The 27,987-nt window shown below is 40.0% G+C and overlaps 1 pseudogene; it reads right to left on the reverse strand.

The window, feature by feature from the left end:
• Positions 1 to 2,108: 2,108 nt before the first annotated feature.
• LOC130034107 (heterogeneous nuclear ribonucleoprotein K-like) lies at positions 2,109 to 27,299 on the reverse strand (annotated as a pseudogene).
• Positions 27,300 to 27,987: the final 688 nt, after the last annotated feature.

A 27,987-nucleotide genomic window follows, 5' to 3' on the forward strand; every position in this document is an offset into this window, starting at 1 on the left:
CTACTATAAAGTGGTAATAATTAAAACAACATGGTACTGGAAAAAAGGCAGAGCCACAGACCAATGGAACAGGGTTGAATATACTTACATACAACCTCAAATATACAATCATCTAATCTTTGATAAGGTAGAAGAAATGTGAAGTGGATCAAGGAAAGCCTCTTTAACAAATGGTGCTGGCAAAACTGGACAGCTACATGCCAAAAAATGGGCTCAGATCTCTACCTAACACCATGCAAAAAAGTCAGATCAAAATGGATTAAAGGCCTCAACATCAGACCAGAATCTATCATCAAGTACATTAAAGACAAGGTCAGCAAAACCCTCCATGATATTGAAGCTAATGGTATCTTCAAAGATGACAATCACTGACCAAGCAAGTTGAAACAGAGATAAACAAAGGAGACTATCTGAAACCAAGAAGCTTCTGCACCTCAAAAGATACAGTGTTCTGTATACAGAATACAAAGAGAATCTACAGAAGGGAATGGATATTCACCCAATACCCATCTGATAAGGGGTTGATATCAAGGATATACAAGGCACTGGTTGAACTCTCCAAGAAGAAAACATCCAATCCCATCAGAAATGAACAGAAACTTTCTCATAGAAGAAATCCGAATGGTCAATAGGCACATGAAAAAGTGCTCTTCATCACTAATCATCAGGGAGATGCATATCAAAACAACAATGAGATATCATCTCACGTCACAGATATTGGCATACATCTAAAAGAACAAAAGCAACTGGTGTTGGCGCAGATGTGGGGACAAAAGGACTCTCCTTCACTGCTGGTGGGAATGCCGACTGGTTCAGCCCTTTTGGAAAACAGTATGGACGCTTCTCAAAAATTAGAAATTGAGTTCCCATTTGACCCAGCAATACCACTTCTGGGAATATATTCCAGTGAGGGAATAAAGTATAGCAGAAACGACATCTGCACTTGTATGTTCATTGCTGCACTGTTTACAATAGCCCAAATCTGGAAAAAAAACCCAAGTGCCCAAGAGCAGGTAACTGGTTAAAGAAACTTTGGTACATCTTACAATGGAATACTATGCAGCTGTTAGAAAAAATTTTCATTTTTCATCATCATCATCATCCTGTTATTCGTCGATTGCCTCGAGCAGGCCCCAGTAACATCTCTTTCATCCTAACCCTGAGATTATATTCAAGGCTCTTTAGGAGAATGAGACCCATCATTGTTACTGGTATTTGGCATATTTGGTGCGCCACGGGGAGTTTGCCAGACTCTGCCCTGTGGGCAGGCTACATTCGATAGCCTGCAAGTTTGTCCAAAGTATTAGAAAAAATGAATTAGAATGAATTAGAAAAAATGAAGTCATGAAATTTTCATATAAGTGGATCAACATGAAAAGTATCATGTTAAGTGGAATAAGTCAGAAATTGAGGATCAGACATAGAAAGATTGCACTCATTTGTGGAATAACAGAATGGGAGACTTACATCCAAGAATAGTAGAGATGAGTACCAGGAGGATTGCTACATGGCTTGGAAGCTGGCCTCACATGCTGGGGGAAAGGCAGTTCAGATAGAGAAGGGACCACCAAGTAAAGGGTGCTTGGAGGGCCCACTTGGGATGGGAGATGTTTGCTGAAAGTACACTATAGACCAAACATGATGGTCACTCAATACTGCTATTGCAAACCACAACACGAAAAAGAAGAGCGAGAACAATAGAGAATGCCCTGCCACAGAGGTGGGGTGGGGGTGTAGGGGATTGGTTGGAAGTGGTGGGAGGGATAGTGGGTCATTGTTGGTGGAGAGTGGGCACTATTGGAGGTATGGGTACCTGATCATTGTATGACTTAAACATAAGCATGAAAGTTTGTAAGTCTGTAACTGTACCTCACGGTGATTCATTGAAAAATAAATTTAAAAAATAAGCATACCAAGTTTAGAGAGTGACGAGAGTAACCTAAAGACTCAACAAATAGTTACCAGCTACATAACCTCCAAATAGTCACTTTAAAGTGGAAATGTGCAGGATGTTTAATGAGCTCAAGGAAACGATAGTATGACTAGTCAGTAAAGCACAAGGAAATATAAGAGCAGAAATCAGATAACTATAACCAGAAATGACAAAACTAAAGAATCTGGTAGAGATAATGAAAATCCAAATGAAAGACCTTGGTGTAGACTAACAGTGGCAAAGGAGAAAAACCAGCGAGCTCCAAGATAAGATGCACAGAACCTATAGAAAAGAATAGAAGATGGAAAAATACCCTCAAAATGAACAGTAGATGAGAGGACTTTGGGTCTTCAAGAGGTACTCCATATGAATCATCAGAGTCCCTTAGGAGCAGGAAGGCAATTCCAATGAAGAAGCGTTAGTCAAAGAAATCATAACTGAGAATTTCCCAGAGGAAATTGAGGAGGACATGAATCCAGACTCAAGAGACCCAAAGGGTCCCAACTAAAAGAGGCCCAATTAAAAATACTCTAATACAATCCTAATCAAAATGATGAAATCCGAAGATAGAGATAGAATATTGAAAGCAGCAAGATTAAGGAAGGAAATTACATACATAGTGGTGTCCTACAGATTTACTGCAATGCAGTCCATGTAAGAATACCCATAGCACTCTTCAAAGAAATATATTAAAAACTCATTAAATTCATATGGAATAATAACTCTCTGCACAGTCAAAGCAAGCTTAGAGAAAAATAAGATGGGAGACATCGCTATCCCTAACTCCATACAGTACTACAGACACGTAGTAATTAAAACAGCCTGTATCAAGTGATACAAAGGAAAGGCTGTTCAACACATAAATACAAAATATGAACTTAAATCTCTTTTGAGCACCATACATAAAGTCAAATCAAAACAGATGAAAGACCTGAATCCATGTTACGCTGAGGAAAATATAAGCAGAACTCTCCATGACATTGACGTTAGAATCACCTTTAAGGAGTAAACAACACTGGCCAAGCAAACAGAAAAATGATAAACAAAGGATAAACAAATATTAAATCAAACATTGAATATTAAATTAAGAATCTTCTTTACCTCAAAGGAACTGTTAGCCAAAGACATTACAGAGAGTGGAAGAAAATGTTTTCCCACCACTCATCTGATGAAGGGGTAATATGCAAGGTATATAAAGCACTAATATAACTTTATGAGAAAGAAATATTCAAAACTGGTGAGAAGAGATGAATAAAAATTCCTCAAAGAAAACAAACCTGTGGCCAAACGGCATATAAAAAATGCTCTGCATCACTAATCATCATGGAGATACAAATCAAAACATCAATGAGATGTCATGTCACACCAAAAAGACTAACACACATCAAAAAGAAGAGAAACAGGCAGTATTGGTGTGGGTGTGGATGAAAAGGGATTCTCATTATCTCAGATGGGGAATGTCAAACGATGCAGAAAACAATATTGACACACCTCAAAAACTAAATATTGAATTCCCTTATGACTCAGAAATTCCACTTCTTGGAATGTGCACCCAGAGTCCAAAAACACAATGCAAAAAAATTGCTCTCCTATGTCACTGCAGCACTATTTGCAATAACACAAATCTGGAAATAACCCAAGTGTCCAAGAGCAGATCACTATACAAAGAAACTGTGGCACATGTAGACAATGGAATACTTCTATGCCATAAGAAAAGATGGTGTCATGCAATTTTCTGCTATGTTGAAGGATCTGGAATGTATCATGTTGAGTGAAATTAGTCAAAGGGAGAGAGACAAGCACAGGATGATCCTTCACTTGTGGGATATAAATAAACATACCAGTAGATTAGTAAATGCCCAAAGAAACTCATCCTAGGAGGTCTTCATTTACATAGGATGCATGGCACTGGGACAGAAGTATAAGATAGGGAAGGTAACACTAAAATGATTTGCAGGATGCCATATCAATAACCATAGAAAACCACACAACATAAAAAAAACAAAAAAATAAAACTGTGACTGCCACAGAGGCATGGAAGGGTAACTTGGAACATTGGTGGAGGGAAGTGGGCACTGGTGAGGGATACATTTGGAATATTGTATGTCTGAAAGTCAGCCATGAATAACTTTGTAATTCAGAGACTCAATTAAAAAATGTTTTGATCCACTAAAAAATTTAACCATTGAGACAAAGGATAGTATAGTTGTGATTTTTATGGATATTCCCATTTTGTTTTCAAAAATTAGATATATTGTTTAATTGATAATTCTCAGTCAAAAGGGATGAAGAGACACATAATTATCTATTTAATTATCTATTTCATAGATGAAATATAAAGAAACATATTAAAGAAATAACAGATGCTCAAAAGACAACAGAAACACAGCTGGTCTTCAGTAGGAACCTTCTGCCAGAAGGAGAAATGAAGGGTAAACAAATGGAGGACACTGGGACAGTGGTGCAGATAAATACTCAGGTAGAGGGTGTGGTGCTGAATGATTTATATGCAAGAAGTCCTACCATTAACAGCATTGTTAATCATGGTGCCCCAAATAAAATAAAATTTCAAAAATATAATAAAAATACACTCTTGCTCCTCCATCTTTTCAGTGGTGTCTGTACATAAATGTTTACCAATTATCTCCCCTAGAGTACCTGATCTACTAGTATCTCTCTCACACTTACCATAGACCATAGTGCCTAGTAGATTTTTAATAATTAATTATTTAATTAATAATATGACGTTCTTGACGTTCTTGAAGGCGTTCCAAGCCGGCGTTCAAGAACGTCGAAGAAATAGCTAAAAGGACGTAGAACCTCCTGCTCTGGGCACATCTCTTTGATTCCACTGTTCTTCCTGCATTAACATATGCCTCAGAGACCTGGGCCCTACACAAACAAGATGAGAACGCTATTCAGGTCTCCCAAAGAAGAATAGAAAGAGCTATGCTTGGAATATCACGTTTCACTCAAATGAGAGAACGAATCCGGAGTTCTGACATCCGTCGACGATCAAGGATCAGGGACGCTGTCTCATTTGCCAAGGTGTTGAAAATCAGATGGGCTGGTCACGTAATGAGATTTAAAGATGACCGTTGGACTAGAGCTGTTACTGATTGGATTCCATGGGATGTCAAAAGACCACGTGGCCGCCCACCTACCAGATGGTCAGACTTCTTCGTCAAGATCATGAACGATCGGTTTGAGGCCCTTCATGTTCCCGGAGCGAACAGATGCCACTGGGCTACACTAGCACGCGACAGGGACAAATGGAGACGTTACTGGCGCCCGCTCGAGCAAATCGATGACTAACGGGAAGTTAAGTGATTAAGTGAATTAATAATATATCAAAAGAGTGGACTTTATTCCAAATTGTCACATTTTGCCAACTGGGCCCTATGCAGTTAATCTTTTGTATAGAAACTTATTAAAATATCTTCTGTAAAATGTTGAATTTACTTCAAACCCACTCCTCTAACCACAACCAGTAAGGGAACTGACACTGTGCCAACTTACCCACTTCCACCAAAGTCACATTTCTCTTAAAATATCCTTGTCCAGAGAGATAGAAATCTAAATGTGCTGCTAGAAGGCAGGAAATATGCCTTGACAATATCCAATATAGGAAAAGGATGTTAAAATGAAATCTAGGGACTAGTAAAATTGCTCAGTGGGCTGGAGTGCATGCTTAGCATGTGGGAGCCCTTGGTTTCATCTTCAGCTCTGTATGGTCCCTAAACACAAAATTGAGAGCAGATCCCTATACCAGTAATACTTGGTGTGGCCCCAAAACAAAACATAGCAAAACAAAATAGAATAAAAACGAACACAAACTCATGTTACCAGATTGGTCCATTATCATCTGAAAAAAATTTTAAATGGTCATATTTTCATGTGAAAATGAAATTCTAATAAAACAACTCGTTCCATTCTAGGCCATGGGTCCCGATGTGAAATTCTTCGGCTGATCTTCTCGGTCCTATGAATGGAACAAATAGGGTGAGAGACTGTCTGAGTTCATCATGTCGACCAAGACCATCCATGGTAACTCACAGTTCCAGAAGACCGAATCTAAACATTCGGTTTAGCCACATGGGAGTCTCCCGGTGGATGATTCCACAATGAAATAGACCACATCATATTCAATCAATGGTTTTGCCTGACCGATGTCGCTGTTGTCCCAAAATTCCAAACGGGATCGGACCACCATCTCCTTTGTGCAAAATTCTACTTCACAGAGCAGGGAGAAAGGGCTGCAAAGTTTAAAAAGAGAACTCCCAGAATGACCACCAACTGGGAGCTCTTTGGAACTATTGCGGCAACATGGGAAGATGCCATTGTTGACAACATTGATGAGGAATATGATCAACTGGTTCAGCACCTCCATGATTGTGCAAGGAACGCCAAGAGAGAGATAGCCACAAAAAAAAAAACGCCTGTCTTTGAAAACTCTTGATCTTATTCACCAACGTGGTTTGGCGCATGCCTCAGGCAACCACAAGTGAACGTCCGAACTCCAAAGCAGTGCAGAGATGCGATCAAAGAAGACCTCAGAGAGAGAAGAGCAGAAGTGCTGGTAGATGCGGCAGAAGCCGGGAAAAGTATTCATAACGCCCGCCTGTCCTTCGCCAACTACAAGACCAAGATGACTGCCCTCCGACATCCTGATGGATCTATCACATCTTCCAGAACGATAATGGAGAAGATTATCCATGACTTCTAATCAAATCTCTTCAATAGCCATGCCCACCTACTGACATACCAAATTCCACAGGATAGATATGTCGTTCCCAACGTTCTCCCTTCCGAAATCTGACATGCCATTTTGTCAGTAAAGAAAGAAACAGCACCCGGCCCAACCAAGGTCAGACCTGAACACCTAAAGAACCTGCCGTCAGTACTCATCAATACGCTGGCTCGGTTCTTCACATGCTACCTGTGTGAATGCAAGTTTCCATCCCAATGGAAAACCAGCAGGACTGTACTACTGTACAAGAAGGGAGACATCCATGACATTGGCAACTATCGCCCGATTTGCCTATTGTCTGTGATCTACAAGTTGTTCACTCGAGTCATCCTAAATAGGATTGGCAGAACACTAGATGAAGGACAACCATGCGAGCAAGCCGGGTTCCGCAAAGGATTCAGCATCATCGACCATATCCACACGATAACCAAGCTCATTGAGGTTTCTTGGGAGTTCAAGATGCCGCTCTGTCTAATGTTCATTGATTTAAAGAGTGCCTTTGATTCTGTTGAGACAGAAGCGGTCATTGAAGCCCTAGTCAATCAGGGCATTCAAGCTCAATACATCAAGATCCACCATGAGCTGTATTATAGATTCACTACCAGTATCTCACCATTCTACAAAGAAGTAATCATTGATGTCAAGAGAGGGGTTCAGCAGGGTGGATACCATTTCACCGAAACTCTTCAGTGCCACCCTCGAGAACATCATGTGATGACTGGAATGGGAAGGAATGGGAGTGAAGATAGATGGTCGGCAACTACACCACCTCTGCTTTGCTGATGACATTGTTTTAATAACACCAAATATTAGCCAAGCGCCATAAATGCTGGCCGACTTCGACTGTGAGTGTGGAAAGGTAGGACTACAGTTGAATCTTACGAAGACAATGTTTATGAGAAACAGCCTCGTTCCTGACACCCCATTTGCTCTCAACAGAACGACCATCTCCGAATGCAACAACTGTGTGTACCTACGTCGAGAAGTCAACATGACAAATGACCTGGCACCCGAGCTGCGCAGGAGGAAGAGAGCGGCTTGGAATGCCTTCAAGAGCATTGATGAAATAGCTAAGAGGACGAAGAACCTCTGGCTCCAGGCACATCTCTTTGATTCCACTGTTCTTCCTGCATTAACATACGCTTCAGAGACCTGGGCCCTATGCAAACAGGATGAGAACGCTATTCGGATCTCCCAAAGAAGAATTGAAAGAGCTATGCTTGGAATATCATGTTTCACTCAAATGAGAGAAAGAATCCGGAGTTCCAACCTCTGTCGACAATCAAGAATCAGGGATGCTCTCTCGTTTGCCAAGGTGTCAAAAATCAGATGAGCTGGTCACATAATGAGATTTAAGGATGACAGCTGGACTAGAGCTGTTACCGACTGGATTCCACAGGATGTCAAAAGACCATGTGGCCGCCCACCTACCAGATGGTCAGACTTCTTCATCAAGATCATGAACGATCAGTTTGAGGCTCTTTGTGTTCCTAGAGCGAACAGACGCCATTGGGCTACACTAGCACGTGACAGGGACAAATGAAGATGTTACTGGAGCCCGCTTGAGCAATTTGATGATTAACGGGAAGTCAAGTGATCAAGAGATAAATAAAACAACTTAGTGGACTCTTCAATCAATTCTTCATTGGCCTTCTTCATGAATAGCAAAACTGCTAAAAAATGCCCTTTTACTTGTTAGCTCTCCATAGTATTGTAGCTTAAACTTTTTTGCCAACATTTGGACTTTGTCTTAACTTCATATAAATGAAAATATGTTTGTTTCAAAGTAAATATGATGCCTCACAAGGTAAGATATTTGACTCAAGGTCAATGAGTCATCTCACAGCAATGGTGTTGGAGATAAAGCCCAGGTCTGACTCATGCTAGATGACTTAATTGGAAAAGGTAGATAATTTATTTAAAAAGTTTATTTTTAAGTGACCTTAATTAAAAAGAAAAAAATATTACAGATGGTAGAAAAATATACTTGGTGACTTCTGAGAAACAAAAGACAGTTGGTCCCTTGGTATATAGTTGAAACTCAAGAATCTCCATGTGTGGAAAGGAATCTCCATGTGTGGAACCTGTACCTGAATTTTAATCCAGATCGGAAACTTCCCCTGGCCAGGCATGGTAGTGAGGACTAACAGAAATATAGCTCTCTTCATATTCTGTAGGAGATGGTTAATGATTGTTTTAAGTCAATAGTGATGCCATAGTGGCAGATTGGGGGTGGGGTGGGGAGTGATGTGAGGAAAACTGGGGACACTAGTGCTGGGTACACAGGTGGAGAGATGAGTGTTGGGACATTGAATGAGTGAAACCTAACCATGAACATCTCTGTAAGGGTCTATCTCACAGTGATTCAGTAAAAAAAATTTAAAAAATCATTAATTTCAGGACCAGATTGATAAGACAGTAAGTAGGCATTTTCCTTGCATATAGCTGACCTGGGTTCTATCCCCAACACCATATATGGTTTCCCAAGCCCACCAGGAGTGATCCCTGAGTGTAGAGTCTGGCATAATCTCTAAACACTGCAGAGTGTGTCCCCAAAGCAAAAAATAAATGAAATAAAGTGATTAATCTCACTAACAGGACAAGACAGAATGTGTTAGAACTTTACACAAAATATCATTGGAGTTACATAATTTAAAAATGATAAAAAAATTTTCAGAATGTTTTCCTGGTGCCAATTAGTGTTCTATGTGCCTTAGATGCATGATTTCACTCAGTCCTAACAACGTGTAAGGAAGGGGTAACTGTTTTTATGAACATGGATAGCTCTGAGATGTCAGTGTCTTATCCATGACTACAAAACAATAAACAATGGACTTAGATTAAAACCAAGATCTGTCAAGTTATTTCTAGAATATGTCAAGAATTTCTAGGTGTGAGACTGCTTGTAGAGTTTATGAAACAGGTGGTATTTGAGATAGACCCAAAAAATAGGTGGATGGCAACAGACTGATGGTTGCTATGCTAAAGATGTTTATTTTATGTTAAAGAACTAAGGAAAGACATGCATGATGAAGCAAATAAGTAGTTTCCTTAGAATTTGGGTGATCACAGAGCTGTAGAGGAAAAGAACACTTCAGAAATAATTGGAACCACACTTTTGATTTCTTTGGATTCCAAGATGAAAACTATGTACTGTAATTCACACGAATTTGATAAGACCTGTTATAACCAAGGACCACAAACTAGATGGCTTAAAGAATCTATATTTATTGTCTAATAGTTCTGGATGTCAGGAGTCTGAGTTGAAGGTGTTGGAAGCATTGGATCCTTCAGAAGGTTGTAAAAAGGAGCCTCACCAGACTTCTATCTTTGGCTAGTAAATGACCCTCTGTCACTACATTGTCTTCTTCTACCAGAGTCTTTGTTCAAATATCCACTTCCTATAAAGGTACAGTCAGATTTGAGGAGGACCCATTTAAGCACGATTATCTTAGTAAAGAAACTATCTAAAAATGGTTCTATGATTAAGCAATGTGGCTTGATCTAGAAAAGGAATTTGTGGGTGATATGGGTGGATATATGTGCACACAATTAAACCCATTTATGCCAGTCAGGAATATGGTTCAGCAGTTTTATGGAGTATTTTTTCTTAACGAAAACTGTTCTTTAATATCAGAATTTCAAATCAAGTACATAAAATCAAGTGATGCAAATCATATGAAATAAAGCAGGTAATAGATTGCATAAGGCATTGGTGCGTTGAGGAGAAAAACTTTCTTTTCAAAGTAATAACAGGTTCCCAATGCTATGCCAGTCTTCTTCCCCTCCCAGGTCAGAAAACCCGCCAGAATTCAAACCTGGGACTTGACTTTCTCTGTGCAAGTGCCACAGGTGTCCTCTAGGACTCTGGGACAAAAGCAGCCCTGAGCCTCTTCCTCTTCGTTCCCAATGCTGTGCTGGTCTTCTTCCCCTCCCAACTAGTACCCACCCCCAGGTTCCTGTGGGGGCATGGACGCTTTAGAAGTGAGCCTCGCTTCTGCAGAAGTGGGCGTGGCCTAATTCTGGGCTGAGGACACTCACACGGCCACAGGTAGTTTAGTCATACCAAAAATATATAGTGTAACATATCAGTTCCCATACCTACACACCAACATGAAGAAACAACGCAAATCCCCACCACGTGGTGATGACAATGAAAAGAGTCCAGAAGCCTTAGTAGATGCTATTCACCTAAAGGACCTCTCTGACAAAGAATTCAGATATGAAGTCATGAAGATGTTCAATGAATTCAGTGAAACAGTCAGACAGATATCAAGTAACAATACAAAAACAATTGAGAAATTACGGGAAGAAATGAGAGCAGAAATGTCACAAATAAAAGATTACATAGATGAAATTAAAAACTCAGTCTGTGCCCTCAACAGTAGAATGACCACAGCTGAAGACAGAATCAGTGAGCTGGAAGATCAGCTGCATCAAGCCAACAGACAACAACAAACAATGGCAAGAGACCTCAAAATAGCTCTAGAGCAAATCAGAGTCCTAGGAGATGATTCCAAGAGGGGGAACATTAGAATCATTGGAGTACCAGAAGCTCAGGGAAACAATCCCAATGAAAAAGCCACGGTTAAACAAATCATTGCCGAAAAATTCCCAGAGCTGGACAGTGCAGACATTCAGATTCAAGGAACCTGAAGGGTGCCATCTAAAAGAGACCCTAACAAAAACACTCCAAGACATATCACAGTTAGAATGATCGATGCTGCTGATAGAGACACAATACTGCAAACAGCAAGGTCAAAGAAAGAAATCACATACAAAGGAGCACCCCTTAGATTCACAGCAGACCTATCAGAGGAAACTCTCCAAGCCCGAAGGCAGTGGTAGGATATAGTGGAAAAACTGACTGAAATGAATGCTTCACCAAGAATACTCTATCCAGCTGAACTCTCACTCAAACTCTAAGGAGCAGTACACTATTTTCTAGATTAACAACAGCTCAGGAACTTCATAAATCTAAAAGAGGGGCTAAAGGGGCTACTATAAGACAAGACAAACCTATAAGCACAACAGACCCTTACAGAAAGATGACACAAAACCCCATAACAATAATCTCTCTCAAAGTCAACAATTAGTCTAAATTCACCAATTAAGAGACATAGAGTGGCAAAATGGATTCAGAGACAGAACCCAACATTCTGCTGCCTACAAGAAACTCATCTCAACAGTCAGAGCAAACACAGACTCAAATTCAAAGGATGGAAAACAATCCTGCAAGCAAACAGCTCCCTCAAAAAAGCTGGGGTGGCCATATTAGTATCTGACAACATCAGTTTCAGGTTGAAAAAAGATTAGAATGGACAGTGAAGGCTATTTTCTATTCATCAAGGAATACGTACAACAGGAAGAAATCACACTCTTAAATGTATATGCACCTAATGAAGGAACAGCTAAATATTTAAAACAACTGCTAAAAGATTTTAAGGAGGACATTGCTAGCAACACAATTAATAGTTGGAGACTTCAACATCACCTTATCACCTCTGTATAGATCAACAAGAGCAAAACTCAGCAAGGAAACATTGGATTTGAAAGAAGAAATAGAAGAGAAAGGGCTTATAGACCTATACAGGGCTTTACACCCCCAAAAGAAAGAATACACATTCTTCTCTAGTGCACACAGAACATTTTCCAAAATAGACCATGTGCTAGGCCACACAACATATTTCAGTAGAATCAGGAAGACAGAAACAGTATCAACATTCTTTTCAGACCACAATGCACTGAGAATAGAAGTGACTCACACACAGATACAGAGAACCAAATCAAACACCTGGAAATTAAACAACTCAGTGTTGAACAAGTGGGTCAGGAAGGAAGTCAAGAACAAAATCAAAAGATACCTGGAAACAAATGAGAATGAAGACACGAGCTACCAGAACCTATGGGATGCAGCAAAAGCCGTGTTATAGTTCTGCAAACATTTGTCAGGAAGGAAGAAAGGGCCCACATAAACAATTTGAGTTCACAGCTCACGATCTTAGAAAAGGATAAACAAAATGAGCCCAAATCAGGCAGAAGGACAGAGATCAGAAAACATATATCAAAAATCAGGACATGGAAACCAAAAAGAACCGAAAGATCAATGAAACCAAGATCTGGTTGTCGAGAAAATAAATAAGAGAGTTAAACCACTAGCAACACTGACAAAGCAAAAGAGAGAGAACCCTAATAAACCATATCAGAAATGACAACTGTACCTCATGGTGTTTCACTAATAAATATTACAAAAAATAAAGTAAGAACAACGTGTATTCATTTTTCCATGAAGAAAAAAGAGAATATTCCTCTTTATAATGGAAAGTGATGACATATTTGAGTGTGAATGTCACATATCTTCACTACAGCCTTGGGCATTGTTTGAAAGGGCAGAATAAAATAAGAAAATAATTATATTTTTCTTTATACTAAATGTTCACTTCAAAAAATGAGTTTGGGTGGAGATTACATACAGAAAATGGGAGGTGAGACTAATGAAACAGAAAAGAATTAAAGGGAGGAGAGAGGATAAATAAAACATTGTAGGAGTCTTGAGATTTTTGTGTCATGGAAGTGGATGGGGTGTACAATGTTCCATTAATATTCAATTCAAATCATTTGTTATAATGCTAATTTGCTCAACCAGGCCCAGTAACGTCTCCATTGGAGACTTTGGAGCATTGTGAGATCCACATTTCTGGGAGGTGGAAATGTAGTAGTAACAGGAAGAGTATGGCTCATTTATGGGGGTTATATAGGAAAATTGTGTTTCTGTTAATTCTCTAAAAAAATTTATTTTAGCCACCATGATTTGTACTAAATGTTAATAGTAGAGTGTCATTCCTACATTATTCCAGCACCACAGCGTCCATTTCCCTTCAGCAATGTCCCCATCCTCCTGTATGGTGAGCTTCCTACTGAAGACCAGTTCTCAGTTTTTGTTGCCTGTGGGCGTTTGTTACTCACTTGCTAGTTTTCTTTATATCCTGCACACAAGAGGCTGTCATTCTTTTCTATCTCTCTCCTTCTGGCTTCACTCAGCATGCTACTTCCAGATCTATCCAAGATAGCAGCAAAGTGCATGATTTATTTGCACTAGTATCTCATCCACATGGCAGATCCTGGCAAGCTACCCGTGATGTATTCGATATGCCAAACACAGTAACAACAAAGCCTCCAATGGAGACGTTACTGGACCCGCTCGAGCAAATCGATAATGCTAATAATATTCAAAAAGACTTCTACATGTAATATCCTTTTGATAGTAGGGTTTCGGGTTATTAATAGAGAAATATCTTTATTCTATGGCTAGTTAGATATGGGACAGGGTAGAGACTGACTACAGAAGGAAAGATGATCCTATCATCAAAAGCTTAATGAAAACAAAAATTGATGACTCCAATTTCTGGAATAGTCCTACAAGTGATCTTGAGGAAGTGACTTATCCTTTGGAACCTCAATTTCCTCAGCTTAAAAAATGGAGACCAACCTATTGGTGAAGGTTGTTTGTGAATATTAAATAGATAATAGTTGTAAAATTTCTGAAAAAATGCCACACGCATAAATAAGTCCATGGTTAATATTAGCTGTGAGAAAATTCAAGGGCCTCCCATCAGTACTTAGAATGGAGCTCAAAACTCAGAGGACAAAATCAAAAGGAGGGAAGGTCTTGGAAACACACAGACTGAAAAGACTGGGTTGCTTTAAGGAGTAAGAGTAGGTCTGTAGGAGTGTACAGTGCTTGAAAAATGAAAATGAGCAATTTTCTTGGATGAAAATTTGAGAGGAAATGTTGGTTTTATTTCACTGAATCAGTGATGAATGCTCCCTACCTCATTGTTTTACTTCTCTGCATTTCTCAGACTTTGCCTATTTTTACAATTATGCTGCTAGATTAGTGCCTCTTCCTCAAAACCATTTATATTGTATTTAGCAAATTGCAAAAATGTAGAAAAGTATAAATAGTTATGAGCTCACTACTCAATTCTATCAAAACTTGTGATTCTTCAAAAAATGTTTATTTTTACCATTTTCATTGAGGCACAATGATTTATAATTTTACTTTTATATAGACATAATTCCAACACAACACTTATCATCAGAGCGCCGACGTACCTCTGCAGTGGCCCCTCATAGTCTCTGCTACTTTCAGGTAAGCTCAGGTCTATCCAGTTTTGGTGCCTTTAGTCATCTGTTGTTACCTTGAAATGTTATTTTCCATTCACTTATGAGATAGTTGATATTTTTGAACTCTTGTTCAAAATTTTATTCCCATAGTACCCCCGCAGTATCCCCATAGTATTGTAGGTGTACTGACACCTATACATATATAGTTGAATAAAGGTAAACTACTGAAATTCCACAAAAATGAAAATAATGATAAATTGATAAAATGTTTTCAAAACCTTTTTATCTTATAGGCATATCAATTAAAAAATTAATAGTACAAATAATTCTATACTAATACATTTTGAAATAAATATAGAATAGATAAATCATGCAAATGCATAATTTAGAAAGTGTGAGGAGAAGAGAATATTTTTTAGTTTGAAAGAAAATCTGAATAGGCCTAAAAAAGTGTATTATATCTTAAAAAGTGAATAGTGGCTCTATTTTAGGAAATATAGAGAATTCTAAGTATCTACATTAAAAAGTAAAAGATTGTAATAAATATGCAGATGTAAAAATATACCCTGAATTGACATGGAATATTCAATAATGAATTATTGTTAAAAGTATAAAAACACTTAAGCAAGCTAGGAATAAATAGATCTTTCTTAATGTAGTAGAGAGCTTTCATAAGTACCATGAATGAATGCTATGCTCATTGGAAAAGTGCTGACTTTGTCTTGTTTTTAAGAAACTCCTTTAATGCTTCTTGGAAAACTGTTTTAATGCTATTAATTCTCTAAACTGTTATCTATGCATGAAGTTTTGTATCTTTTCTTCAAATGGACGATAATATAGCTAGAGTATTTCCGATGAGACATTAATTTTATGGAGGTTCTTTTGTTTTGATTTGTTTTCCCTATATCCAACTACTCTCTTCTGGATTCTCCAGATGCATTTGGTCTGCTGTGAACCTTACAGGATTTCCTTTGGACATATGTTCCTTTTTTGTCTTGCTGCTTTCAGCATTCTGTCTCTGTCTTTGTTTGGCTTTTGTTATTCTGCTTGTAATGTGTCTCGGAGTTTTTTAAATTTTTTTCATTTTCTTCAGTTACTGTCTTAGTTGTTACTGTTACTGTGTTTGGCATATCGAATACTCTCGGTAGCTTGCCGGGCTCTCCGAGAGGGGCGGAATAATCGAACTCGGGTCGGCCATGTTGGCCGCTTGTAAGGCGAACGCCCTACCCGCTGTAGCGATGCTTATCTTTTTTTAAATTTTTTTAATTTTTTTATTTTGATTAGTGAAACACCATCAGGTACAGTTGTAGACTTACAAATTTTTGTGCTTGGATTTCAATTGTACAATGATCAAATACCCATCCCTCCACCAGTGCGCATTTTCCACCACCACGGATCCCAGTATCCCTCCCATCCCCCACCCCCCACATCCCACCCTGCCTCTGTGGCAGGGCATTCCCTTTTGTTCTCTCTCTCCATTTGGATGTTGTGGTTTGCAAAAGAGGCATTGAGTGGCAATCATGTTCGGTCTATACTTTCAGCATGCTTCTCCCATCTTGGGAGGATCCTCCCAACACCCTTTATTTGGTGCTCCCTTCTCTATCTGAGCTCGCTTTCCCCCTAGCATGTGTGGCTGGCCTCCAAGCCATGGAGCAAATGTCTTGGTACTAATCTCGGCCACTCTTGGGTGTTAGTCTCCTATTTTGTTACTTTATGTTCCCCAGATGAATGCAATCTTTCTATGTCTATGCCTCTCTTTCTGACTCATTTCGCTTAACATGATACTTTCCATGTAGTACCACTTGTATGTAAATTTCATGACTTCATCTTTTCTAACAACTACATAGTATACTCCATTGTGTAAATGTACCAAAGTTTCTTTAACCAGTCATCTGTTCTCAAGCACTCAGGTTTTTTTTTTTCCAGATTCTGGTTATTGTAAAGAGTGCTGCAATGAACAAACAAGTGCAGATGTCACTTCGACTATACTTGTTTGCCTTTCTGGGATATATTCCCACGAGTGGAATTGCTGGGTCAAATGGGAGCTCAATTTCTATTTTTTTGAGAATCGTCCATACTGTTTTCCAAAAGGGCTGACCCAGTCGGCATTCCCACCAGCAGTGAAGGAGGGTCCCTTTCTCGCCACATCTGCGCCAGCACTGGTTGCTTTTGTTCTTTTGAATGTGGGCCAGTCTCTGTGGTGTGAAATAATATCTCACTGTGGTTTTGATCTGCATTTCCCTGATGATTAATGATGTAGAGCATTTTCTCATGTGCCTTTTTGCCATTCGGATCTCTTCTTTGAGAAAGTTTCTGTTCATTTTGTCGCCCCATAGTTTGATGGGGTTGGATGTTTCTTCTTGTGGAGTTCAACGAGTACTTTGTATATCCTCGATATCAACCCCTGTCAGATGTGTTTTGGGCGAATAACCTTTCCCATTCTGTAGAATGTCTTTGTATTTTGGCCACTGTTGCTTTTGAGATGCAGAAGTTTCTTAGTTTAAGATAGTGTTTTCATCATAAACGGGTGCTGGATCTTGTCAAATGCTTTCTCTGCGTCTATTTATATGATCATATGATTTTTATCTTTTCTTTTGTTGATATGATGGATTATGTTAATTGATTTCCGAATGTTAAACCATCCTTGCATCCCCAGGATGAATCCCACTTGGTCATGGTGTATGATCTTTTTGAGGAGTTGTTGAATTCTTTTTCCTAGTATTTTGTTGAGAATCTTCTCATCCCTGTTCATCAGGGCAATCGTCCTGTAGTTTTCTTCTCTTGTGGTGTCTTTGTTTCCTTTTGGTATTAGAGAGATATGGGCTTCATAGAAACTGTTTGGGAGAGTTTCTGCTTTTTCAATTTCCTGGAAAAGCTTGAGAATAACTGGCAATAGGTCCTCTTTAAATGTTTGGAAAAATTCGCTAGTGAATCCATCTGGACCTGGGCTTTTGTTTGGGGGAAGACATTTGATTACAGTTACAATTTCCTTGATGTTAATAGATCTATTCAGGTATTCTATATCTTCTTGATTCAGCTTTGGGGAATTATAGTAATCCAGGAATTTATCCATTTCTTCTAGGTTCTCTTGTTTCATGGCATACAGAATTTCAAAGTAGTCTCTGATGATCTTTTGAGTTTCTTTTGTGATATCCCCATTCTTATTTCTGATTCATTTTCTTAGTGTTCTCTCTCTCTGTTTCTTTGTGAGTGTTGCTAGTCATTTATATATCTTATTTATTTTCTCGAAGAGCCAGATCTTGGTTTCATTGATCTTTCAGATTGTTTCTTTGGTTTCCATGTCGTTGATTTCTGCTCTAAATTTTATGATCTCTTTCCTTCTGCCTGATTTGCACTACTTCTGTTGACCCTTTTCTAAGATCTTGAGTTTTGAAGTCAAGTTGTTTATGTACATCCTTTCTTCCATCCTGTGATATGCTTGCACAGCTATAAATGTTCCCCTTAATACGGCTGTAGCTGACTCCCATAAGTTCTGGTAGCTTGTGTCTTCATTCTCATTTGTTTCCAAGTATCTTTTGATTTCATCCTTGACTTCCTTCCTGATCCACTCATTTTTTAGCATTGAGTTGTTTAATTTCCACGTGTTTGCTTTGGTCCTTCGTGTCTGTGTGTGATTCACTTCTATTCTCAGTGCATCATGATCTGAAAAGATTGTCCATACTATTTCTATATTCCTGATTCTATTGAAGTATGTTTTGTGGCCTAGCACATGGTCTATTTTGGAAAATGTTCCTGTGCACACTGGAGAAGAATGTGTATTCTTTCTTTTGGGGGTGTATATGTCTATAAGCTCGTTATCTTCTATTTCTTCTTTCAAATCCAGTGTTTACTTGCTGAGTTTTGTTTTTGTTGATCTATCCAGAGGTGACAAGGTGATGTTGAAGTCTCTTGGAGCTTTTCTATTTGTGTCTGTTTTCTTTGGGACCCTTCACACCTCTTGGATCTGTGTGTCTTTATTCCTCCATTCTGGGTGACTCTTAATTATCTAAGATTCCTATAAAGTGATTCTTTGTCAATTTGCCTTTCTCTGTTCTTTAGAGACTTCTGTGATTCTTATATTATTCCTCTTGAATTCATCCCACAGACTTTTTTCACCCTTGTTTTTCTTAGAGATTTCCTGCATCTCATCTTGGTGCTTAACATTGTTTTCCTCAGCTGTTGTTATCCTACTGCTCAGACCTTCGATTGAGTTTTTTTTTTGAAATGTCACTTACCATACTCTATTTCTGTCATGTCTGATTGTATCTCATGTATCTCATATATCTCATTTCTACTCGTATTATCTTGAGCTTTGCTGATTACCTGTGCTATTGTTATTTTGAGCTCATTAAATATACTCAGCCTGGTGTCACTAAAATTATTCTCTGAGAGTTTACAGAGCTGATTGATACTGGGAGAGTCTTATGTAATATTATTTTATGCATTCAGTTTGGTGGAATTCTATGTGGTTCCTACATTGTTGTGTTCCTGCTTTGCTGAGGGTGAACTTTTCTAGTTATCACCACTGAGAATCTCTGGGGGATTAGACTGGGTATTTCTCTTTTTCTTTCTTGCTGATATTAATCCAATGACAGGAAATAGAGGTTTTGTAGTATAGGGTGTGATGAGTATAACTGTTGTACCCATATGGGACAACATAGTTCAGAATACAAGCTACTGCTTGGAGGAACAAGAAGAGTATAGATATGTGGAAGTGGGCCTGCCTAGATGGTAAAATCAGGCATGTAGACTTCCAGGACTCATCTGAATGAGAAGGGTATCTGCTTCCAGTTCCAAAAAAAAATATTCCAGGGATGTTAGCCAGGAGGTTAGCCTTATAATAAAGTATGGCGAGCAAGAAGAGGGTCTGAGTTGTGAGGGTGGGCCTGGTAAGATTGGTGGCAATATGGAGTGGAGGCTTCTGGGACACAGCTGGAAGGGAGAATAATCCAGTCCCAAGTTTAAAAAATGCCCCAGGATGTCAGTACAGATTTTAACCTCATCTGGAAAGTTGTATCAGTTCTGTCAAATCTTAACATTTTACCTTGTTTCATCACTTCATTCTATTTACTTAAAAAAATGAAAACACACACATACAATTGAAAAATACTGAGGAATGCAAATAAAAAATGTATGATATCTTCTTCCCTGCTAGCACCACAACAAAGTGTCTGTGTAATCTTGTTCATCAGAACACAACAAAGGGAAGTAAATAAAGTAAAAATCTCTTTCAAAAACAGGTACAGGATGGAGAACCAATATTTTAAAGCGACAGCTTAAAGTCAATATATAAAAATATGATGTATTTATATATTCAAATAATAAACTAGAAGAGAAAGAGGTAAAAGAATCAACTCCATTTGAAATAGCTTCCCAAAACTTAGTAGTCCATTTAGCAAAAGTTGTGAGCGACCTATACCAGGAAAGCTATGTCATTTATAAAATAAGTAGAAGTGGATCTTAGAAACTGGAAAATTAATGAATTTCCATGAATTGGAAGAATCTTTATTATAAAAAGTTGACCACCCAACCTAACTCATAAAAATCCTGATTGCGGTCTTCAAGGACTAAAAGGGATAAATAATAAATTCTGTATGGAATCATAGAACACCCCTAACAGCCAAAACCATACTGGAATAAGGAAATTGCAGGTATTTTATTAAGTGATTTAAAGCTGTATTATTAAATACTTCATGAAACTAGAATAAAAATAGACTGACTAATGGGGTTAGAACATAATAAATACCTAATGACAAATCACCATATTTGTCTATAGTCAATTAATTTTCGACAAAAGAGCTTGGCACATAAATGAAGACAGTCTCTTCAACAAGACTCCTATTTTAAACCTGCTTCTGTTTTAAATACCGACATTCCTGATTCACAGGTATTTTGCATTTGAGGTGTAGTAAAATCTTTGCTCTTCACCAAGTGCAATGATTTTGTTTCTTACAAACAGGTTGTATGTGGAGGGGAACATGCAATAGTAACACTGAATTTTTGAAACATCAGGAGAGAGAGTGGATTTTAATTTTTGCTTTTTGTGGTTAAAACAAACATTTCAGCTTGCTCTTCAAACCTATGTCCTCTCTGGAACACATATCTCACTTGCTTTTCTCTATTTTTCCTTGCTTGTCTATTTCTACTCTATAGAAGCCTGTGTTCTTTGTTGAACAGACACTTCTCCCTTTCTCTATCCTTACATCTTTCTGAATGAGTTTCGATAAAGGTATCTTTCCTCACCAGAAAGAAAGTAAATAAGAAAAATGCCCTCTTAATGTAATAATTGTAAATGTTCGTGGTCACTGGAACTTTTGGGGTGAAGGGGTGAATAGAAAGAGTAACAATATTCCACATGTCCCTGTCCTCTATTGATAGAAGTGTGCAAAATGTGATTCTATTTGTAAGAAATATTTTATTATACACACACACTTCAGTTCCTCACTAATCTTAGATAAACTTTCCAGAATACTATTTCACACTGTTATGCAGCTAGCACTGTGCTGTCTATATCTGGCTCTGTTTTTCTGTATTGTTTTTGAACCCACTTCAGACTATTTTAAAGTCTCATCAATTTTGAATAAATCTCCCAATTAATAACATATTTTCTTAATTTATTGACCATCTTTTCTAATAATGGACCCAGCCAAATCTTTGGGAATAGTTACCTGTGTGGTAATAATAGATCCACTAAGATCAACATATAAGCCACGACCCCCTGTATAGGAATAACTATATCCAGATCCATTATGTGGTTAATTCATAAGCCATCTGACATATTGATGGGCTTCATGGTATGGGTTTCATGTATCTACTGTAGAGTCCCAAGTTTCATAAGACAAACTAAAACCAATTGTGACATCATATTGTTCTTCTGGCCTGCCTTTCCTTTTGTAGGCCATTATATCTCCTCTCCAAGGTGGTGGTGGAGGAAACATAAAATTCTGAGCTCTACTACATCCCTGCTACCTCATCCAAAATGAGGAGGAAGAAGTTCATGATCATATCACTATATGTTCACTAGAAGTTCAAGAATCATATCACTATAATCCCTTCTATTTGGAGATATAGGATGCCCACCTTGACCAGGTCAAAACCACACCTGCCTACACAGAAATTTTATAGGAAATCCACAATAGCCATCAAAAGTCATAATACATCAGGATCCTCCGTGAGCTGTATTGCGGATTCACTACCAGGATCTCACCATTCTACAAAGAAGTGATCGTTGATGTCAAGAGAGGGGTGCAGCAGGGTGATACCATTTCACCAAAACTCTTCAGTGCCACCCTCGAGAACATCATGCGACGACTGGAATGGGAAAACATGGGAGTGAAGATAGATGGTCGGCAACTACACCACCTCTGCTTTGCTGATGACATTGTTTTAATAACACCAAACATCAGCCAAATGGCACAAATGCTGGCCGACTTTGACCGTGAGTGTGGAAAGGTAGGACTACAGCTGAATCTTACGAAGACAATGTTTATGAGAAACAGCCTTGTTCCTGACGCCCCATTCACTCTCAATGGAACGACCATCTCCGAATGCAACAGCTATGTGTACCTAGGTCGAGAGGTCAACATGACAAATGACCAGGCACCCGAGCTGCGCAGGAGGAAGAGAGCGGCTTGGAACGCCTTCAAGAACGTCGAAGAAATAGCGAAGAGGACGAAGAACCTCCGGCTCCGGGCACATCTCTTTGATTCCACTGTTCTTCCTGCATTAACATATGCCTCAGAGACCTGGGCCCTACGCAAACAAGATGAGAACGCTATTCAGGTCTCCCAAAGAAGAATAGAAAGAGCTATGCTTGGAATATCACGTTTCACTCAAATGAGAGAAAGAATCCGGAGTTCTGACATCCGTCAACGATCAAGAATCAGGGATGCTGTCTCATTTGCCAAGGTGTCGAAAATCAGATGGGCTGGTCACGTAATGAGATTTAAAGACGACCACTGGACTAGAGCTGTTACTGACTGGATTCCACGGGATGTCAAAAGACCGCGTGGCCGCCCACCTTCCAGATGGTCAGACTTCTTCATCAAGATCATGAACGATCGGTTTGAGGCCCTTCATGTTCCCGGAGCGAACAGATGCCATTGGGCTACACTAGCACGCGACAGGGACAAATGGAGACGTTACTGGCGCCCGCTCGAGCAAATCGACGACTAACGGGAAGTTAAGTGATTAAGTGATTTAGAATGTTCATCATCATAACAGATCACAGCATTATTATATTGCTGCTTACATCCTTTGATGGGAAACTCTGATATAATATCAAGGATGATTATTATGCATTACAAAATTCTAATTTTCTTTCAGTAAGAACAACTCCATCATGGAATAAGAAGAGGACTCCTGGAAAAGTTGATTGTTGCTTGAGTATTCTTTCCTAGTCTTTTGATTTTGTCATCTTTGACCCCAGTAATTCTTCCTGCTAGACTATGATGAATCAACAGTCTCAACTCACAATCAAAGTTGCTCTTTTATAATGTTGGTAATTTAAGCATCCCACAACATCAGATTCGAGCAGAAGCTGGTGGGTTATAGTGGGTAATGGAAACTATAGGCACTCTTCCAAGGTAAGGATAGTTTTTTTCAGGATATTTTCAATTTTCTCAATATCATTACTAATACTTAGTATTCTGTCAGGACACCTCGTGTCTAGAACTGAAACACTGGCATTGCAGTTTGTATGGAAAGCCTTACAATTATTGCCTCATTTTCTGATCACTGCCCCAGGGATTTGTATTCTGATGTAGAATAAATACTACACTACTTCCACTACCCAGCCGTCGCCACACTCCAGGACGCTTTCTGGACCCGCGCGGCAGCTCCGGCCGAGACCCACGCACAACTGAAGACCCACAGAACAAGATAAGCGGAACTCTCTGAGACCTTGAACTCCAGGCTCAGCGGACCCAGGGACAGAGCTTCTCTGCTTGCTCCCACCACCACAGGTGACAAAGGGATTCTAATCAGGAGCCCCACCCTACCCTGCCCTGTCTGCTTCCATCAACCACCCAGGGATCGAATTGTGCACAGGAGACCCACCCTACCCAGATAAATACCCCACTGGCAGACTTCCACTCTCGACACTACTTCCACTACCCAGCCGTCGCCACACTCCAGGACGCTTTCCGGACCCGCGCGGCCGCTTGCGGCCGCGCGACACATCATAAGACACTAAATACCCGTCTTCTGGAATTGTCGTACCATATTTGATAGGGTTCAAATATGGTAACACCTACAAGGGTGATTAGAGGTCACCCCAAAAGCCTCTATACCTCTCGGAAAGACTGGCAAGCTACCGAGAGTATTCCGCCCGCACGGAAGAGCCTGGCAAGCTATCCGCTGTGTATTCGATATGCCAAAACCAGTAACTACAACTGGTCTCATTCACCTGACCCTGAAGGCGTCACCGACATGGCAGCACTGAGAAGGATGAGAAAGGAGAGGCCGACAAAATCTCAAGGCCGACCTAGGCTGCCACAACGAAGGAAGACAAAAATGATCGTCTGTACTTTCAATGCACGTACGCTAGCATCAGATACATCCATCGAGGACCTGATGACACAAGCGCGAATGATCAAGTACGACATCATTGGTCTGACCGAGACAAGAAGGCACGAATCTCACCATGCCGTTTTCGACACTGGAGAAGAATTGTTCCTCGGAACATGCGATAAAAGAGGTGTTGGAGGCGTCGGTGTCCTTGTCAACACAAACTTGGCCAAGAGCATTGATTCCTTCGAATGCCTAACAACCCAAATCGGACGTTTACATTTGAATAGATGTGGCTCACTGCCTGCAGTTTCTATCTTCGTTGTCTACGCACCAACATCTCATTATGATGAAAGAGAAATCGAGAAGTTCTACATGGAGCTAGAGAAGTTCTATAAAGAAGATCACACCTTCTACAAGATCATTGTGGGTGATTTTAATGCCAAGATAGGACCGAGAAGATCAGCTGAAGAACTTCACATAGGGACCCATGGCCTAGAATGGAATGAACAGGGTGAGAGACTGTCTGAGTTCATCATGTCGACCAAGACCATTCATGGTAACTCACAGTTCCAGAAGGCAGAATCTAAACGATGGACATGGGAGTCTCCCGGTGGACGATTCCACAACGAAATAGACCACATCATATTCAATCGACGGTTTTGCCTGACTGATGTCGCTGTTGTCCCAAAATTTCGAACGGGATCGGACCACCGTCTCCTTTGTGGAAAATTCTACTTCACAGAGCGGGGAGAAAGGGCTGCAAAGTTCAAAAAGAGAACTCCCAGAATGACCACCAACTGGGAACTCTTTGGTACTATTGCGGCAACATGGGAAGATGCCATTGTTGACAACATTGACGAGGAATACGATCGACTGGTTCAGCACCTCCATGAATGTGCGAGGAACGCCAAGAGAGAGATAGCCACAAAAAGTCGCCTATCTTCGAAAACTCTTGAGCTAATTCGCCAGCGTGGTTTGGCGCATGCCTCAGGCAACCGCAAGCTAACGTCCGAGCTTGCAAAGCAGTGCAGAGATGCGATCAAGGAAGACCTCAAAGAGAGAAGAGCAGAAGTACTGGTAGATGCGGCAGAAGCCGGGAAAAGTATTCGTAACACCCGCCTGTCCTTCGCCAACTGTAAGACCAAGATGACTGCCCTCCGACGTCCTGATGGATCCATCACATCCTCCAGAACGGCAATGGAGAAGATTATCCATGACTTCTACTCAAATCTCTTCGATAGCCATGTCCACTTGCCGACATACCAAATTCCACAGGATGGGTATGTCGTTCCCAAAGTTCTCCCTTCCGAAATCCGACACGCCATTTCGTCAGTAAAGAAGCAAACAGCACCCGGCCCAGACAAGGTCAGACCTGAACACCTGAAGAACCTGCCGTCAGTACTCATCAATACACTGGCTCGGCTCTTCACTCGCTACCTGTCTGAATGCAAGGTTCTGTCTCAATGGAAAACCAGCAGGACCGTACTACTGTTCAAGAAGGGAGACATCCATGACATTGGCAACTATCGCCCGATCTGCCTATTGTCTGTCATCTACAAGTTGTTCACTCGAGTCATCCTGAATAGGATTGGCAGAACACTAGATGAAGGACAACCATGTGAGCAAGCAGGGTTCCGCAAAGGATTCAGCACCATCGACCATATCCACACGATAACCAAACTCATTGAGGTTTCTCGGGAGTTCAAGATGCCGCTCTGCTTAACGTTCATTGATTTAAAGAAGGCCTTTGATTCTGTTGAGACGGAAGCGGTCATTGAAGCCCTAGCCAATCAGGGCATTCAAGCCCAATACATCAGGATCCTCCGTGAGCTGTATTGCGGATTCACTACCAGGATCTCACCATTCTACAAAGAAGTGATCGTTGATGTCAAGAGAGGGGTGCGGCAGGGTGATACCATTTCACCGAAACTCTTCAGTGCCACCCTCGAGAACATCATGCGACGACTGGAATGGGAAGGAATGGGAGTGAAGATAGATGGTCGGCAACTACACCACCTCCGCTTTGCTGATGACATTGTTTTAATAACACCAAACATCAGCCAAGCGGCACAAATGCTGGCCGACTTTGACCGTGAGTGTGGAAAGGTAGGACTACAGCTGAATCTTACGAAGACAATGTTTATGAGAAACAGCCTTGTTCCTGACGCCCCATTCGCTCTCAATGGAACGACCATCTCCGAATGCAACAGCTATGTGTACCTAGGTCGAGAGGTCAACATGACAAATGACCTGGCACCCGAGCTGCGCAGGAGGAAGAGAGCGGCTTGGAACGCCTTCAAGAACATCGAAGAAATAGCTAAGAGGACGAAGAACCTTCGGCTCCGGGCACATCTCTTTGATTCCACTGTTCTTCCTGCATTAACATATGCCTCAGAGACCTGGGCCCTACGCAAACAAGATGAGAACGCCATTCAGGTCTCCCAAAGAAGAATAGAAAGAGCTATGCTTGGAATATCACGTTTCACTCAAATGAGAGAACGAATCCGGAGTTCTGACATCCGTCGACGATCAAGGATCAGGGACGCTGTCTCATTTGCCAAGGTGTCGAAAATCAGATGGGCTGGTCACGTAATGAGATTTAAAGACGACCGTTGGACTAGAGCTGTTACTGATTGGATTCCACGGGATGTCAAGAGACCGCGTGGCCGCCCACCTACCAGATGGTCAGACTTCTTTGTCAAGATCATGAACGATCGGTTTGAGGCCCTCCATGTTCCCGGAGCCAAGAGATGCCATTGGGCTACACTAGCATGCGACAGGGACAAATGGAGACGTTACTGGCGCCCGCTCGAGCAAATCGACGACTAACGGGAAGTTAAGTGATTAAGTGATTATAAGTAGAATAAATAATCCAGCCATCTCATTAGTGTATCTAAATCTCTTAAAAACTTGTTCCTTTTCCATATCATCTGCAAGGTGTTTATCAAAATCACTATTAGTTTTGGTGTTGGGAGACATTTATTTTGGGTGTAGTTTCCATTTTATTGTATTAAATGAACACACCAATCTCTTCTCACTAGTATCAGAAGAAAACACTTATAATTTTTAAAATAAGTTGTAGGGACCATACTTGGCAGAGAGTTGTGAAAAGTGGTACTGAAAATAATAATCCCAGAGTCTACATACACAAGACAAATGCCCCCATTGAAAACACATTACTACACCCTCTCAGATAGACTTTTAAAAGTTTTTTTCAGTAGTTTTATTGTTTCTTCTAAGACGTATAAGTGTTTTGTTTTCTCTCTTCCTAATATTGTGTCAGTGAGAGTTGTCCAGAGAAAAAGAACCAAAAAATACATATAAAGAATTACATATATGGATATTTATTTTACGAATGAGCTCACAAAATTATGAAGGCCAAAGAGCCCCGTAAATTGTTTTATGCATCTGGAGAGCAAAGAAAGTCAATGGTTTAATTTAGTCTCAGGACTAGTTTAATATGTTTATCATATGTCTTTTTGGGAGCTTCTCCTAACTGGAACTCAAATTATCATCTTTTTGTAGTGAGTTTTGTATTACTTTTCATATTTTGATATCTATAAAAATATCCTGAGGGCAAAATCATCTGCTAGCTTTAATAATACATAATTCTACGGAATCCCTTTCTATACTTTATTAGTCTTCCTATGGAAAAAAAACTTTTGGC

Source organism: Sorex fumeus, unplaced genomic scaffold, assembly GCF_029834395.1.
Source record: "Sorex fumeus unplaced genomic scaffold, SorFum_2.1 ptg000058l, whole genome shotgun sequence".
Taxonomy (NCBI): Eukaryota; Metazoa; Chordata; class Mammalia; order Eulipotyphla; family Soricidae; genus Sorex; species Sorex fumeus.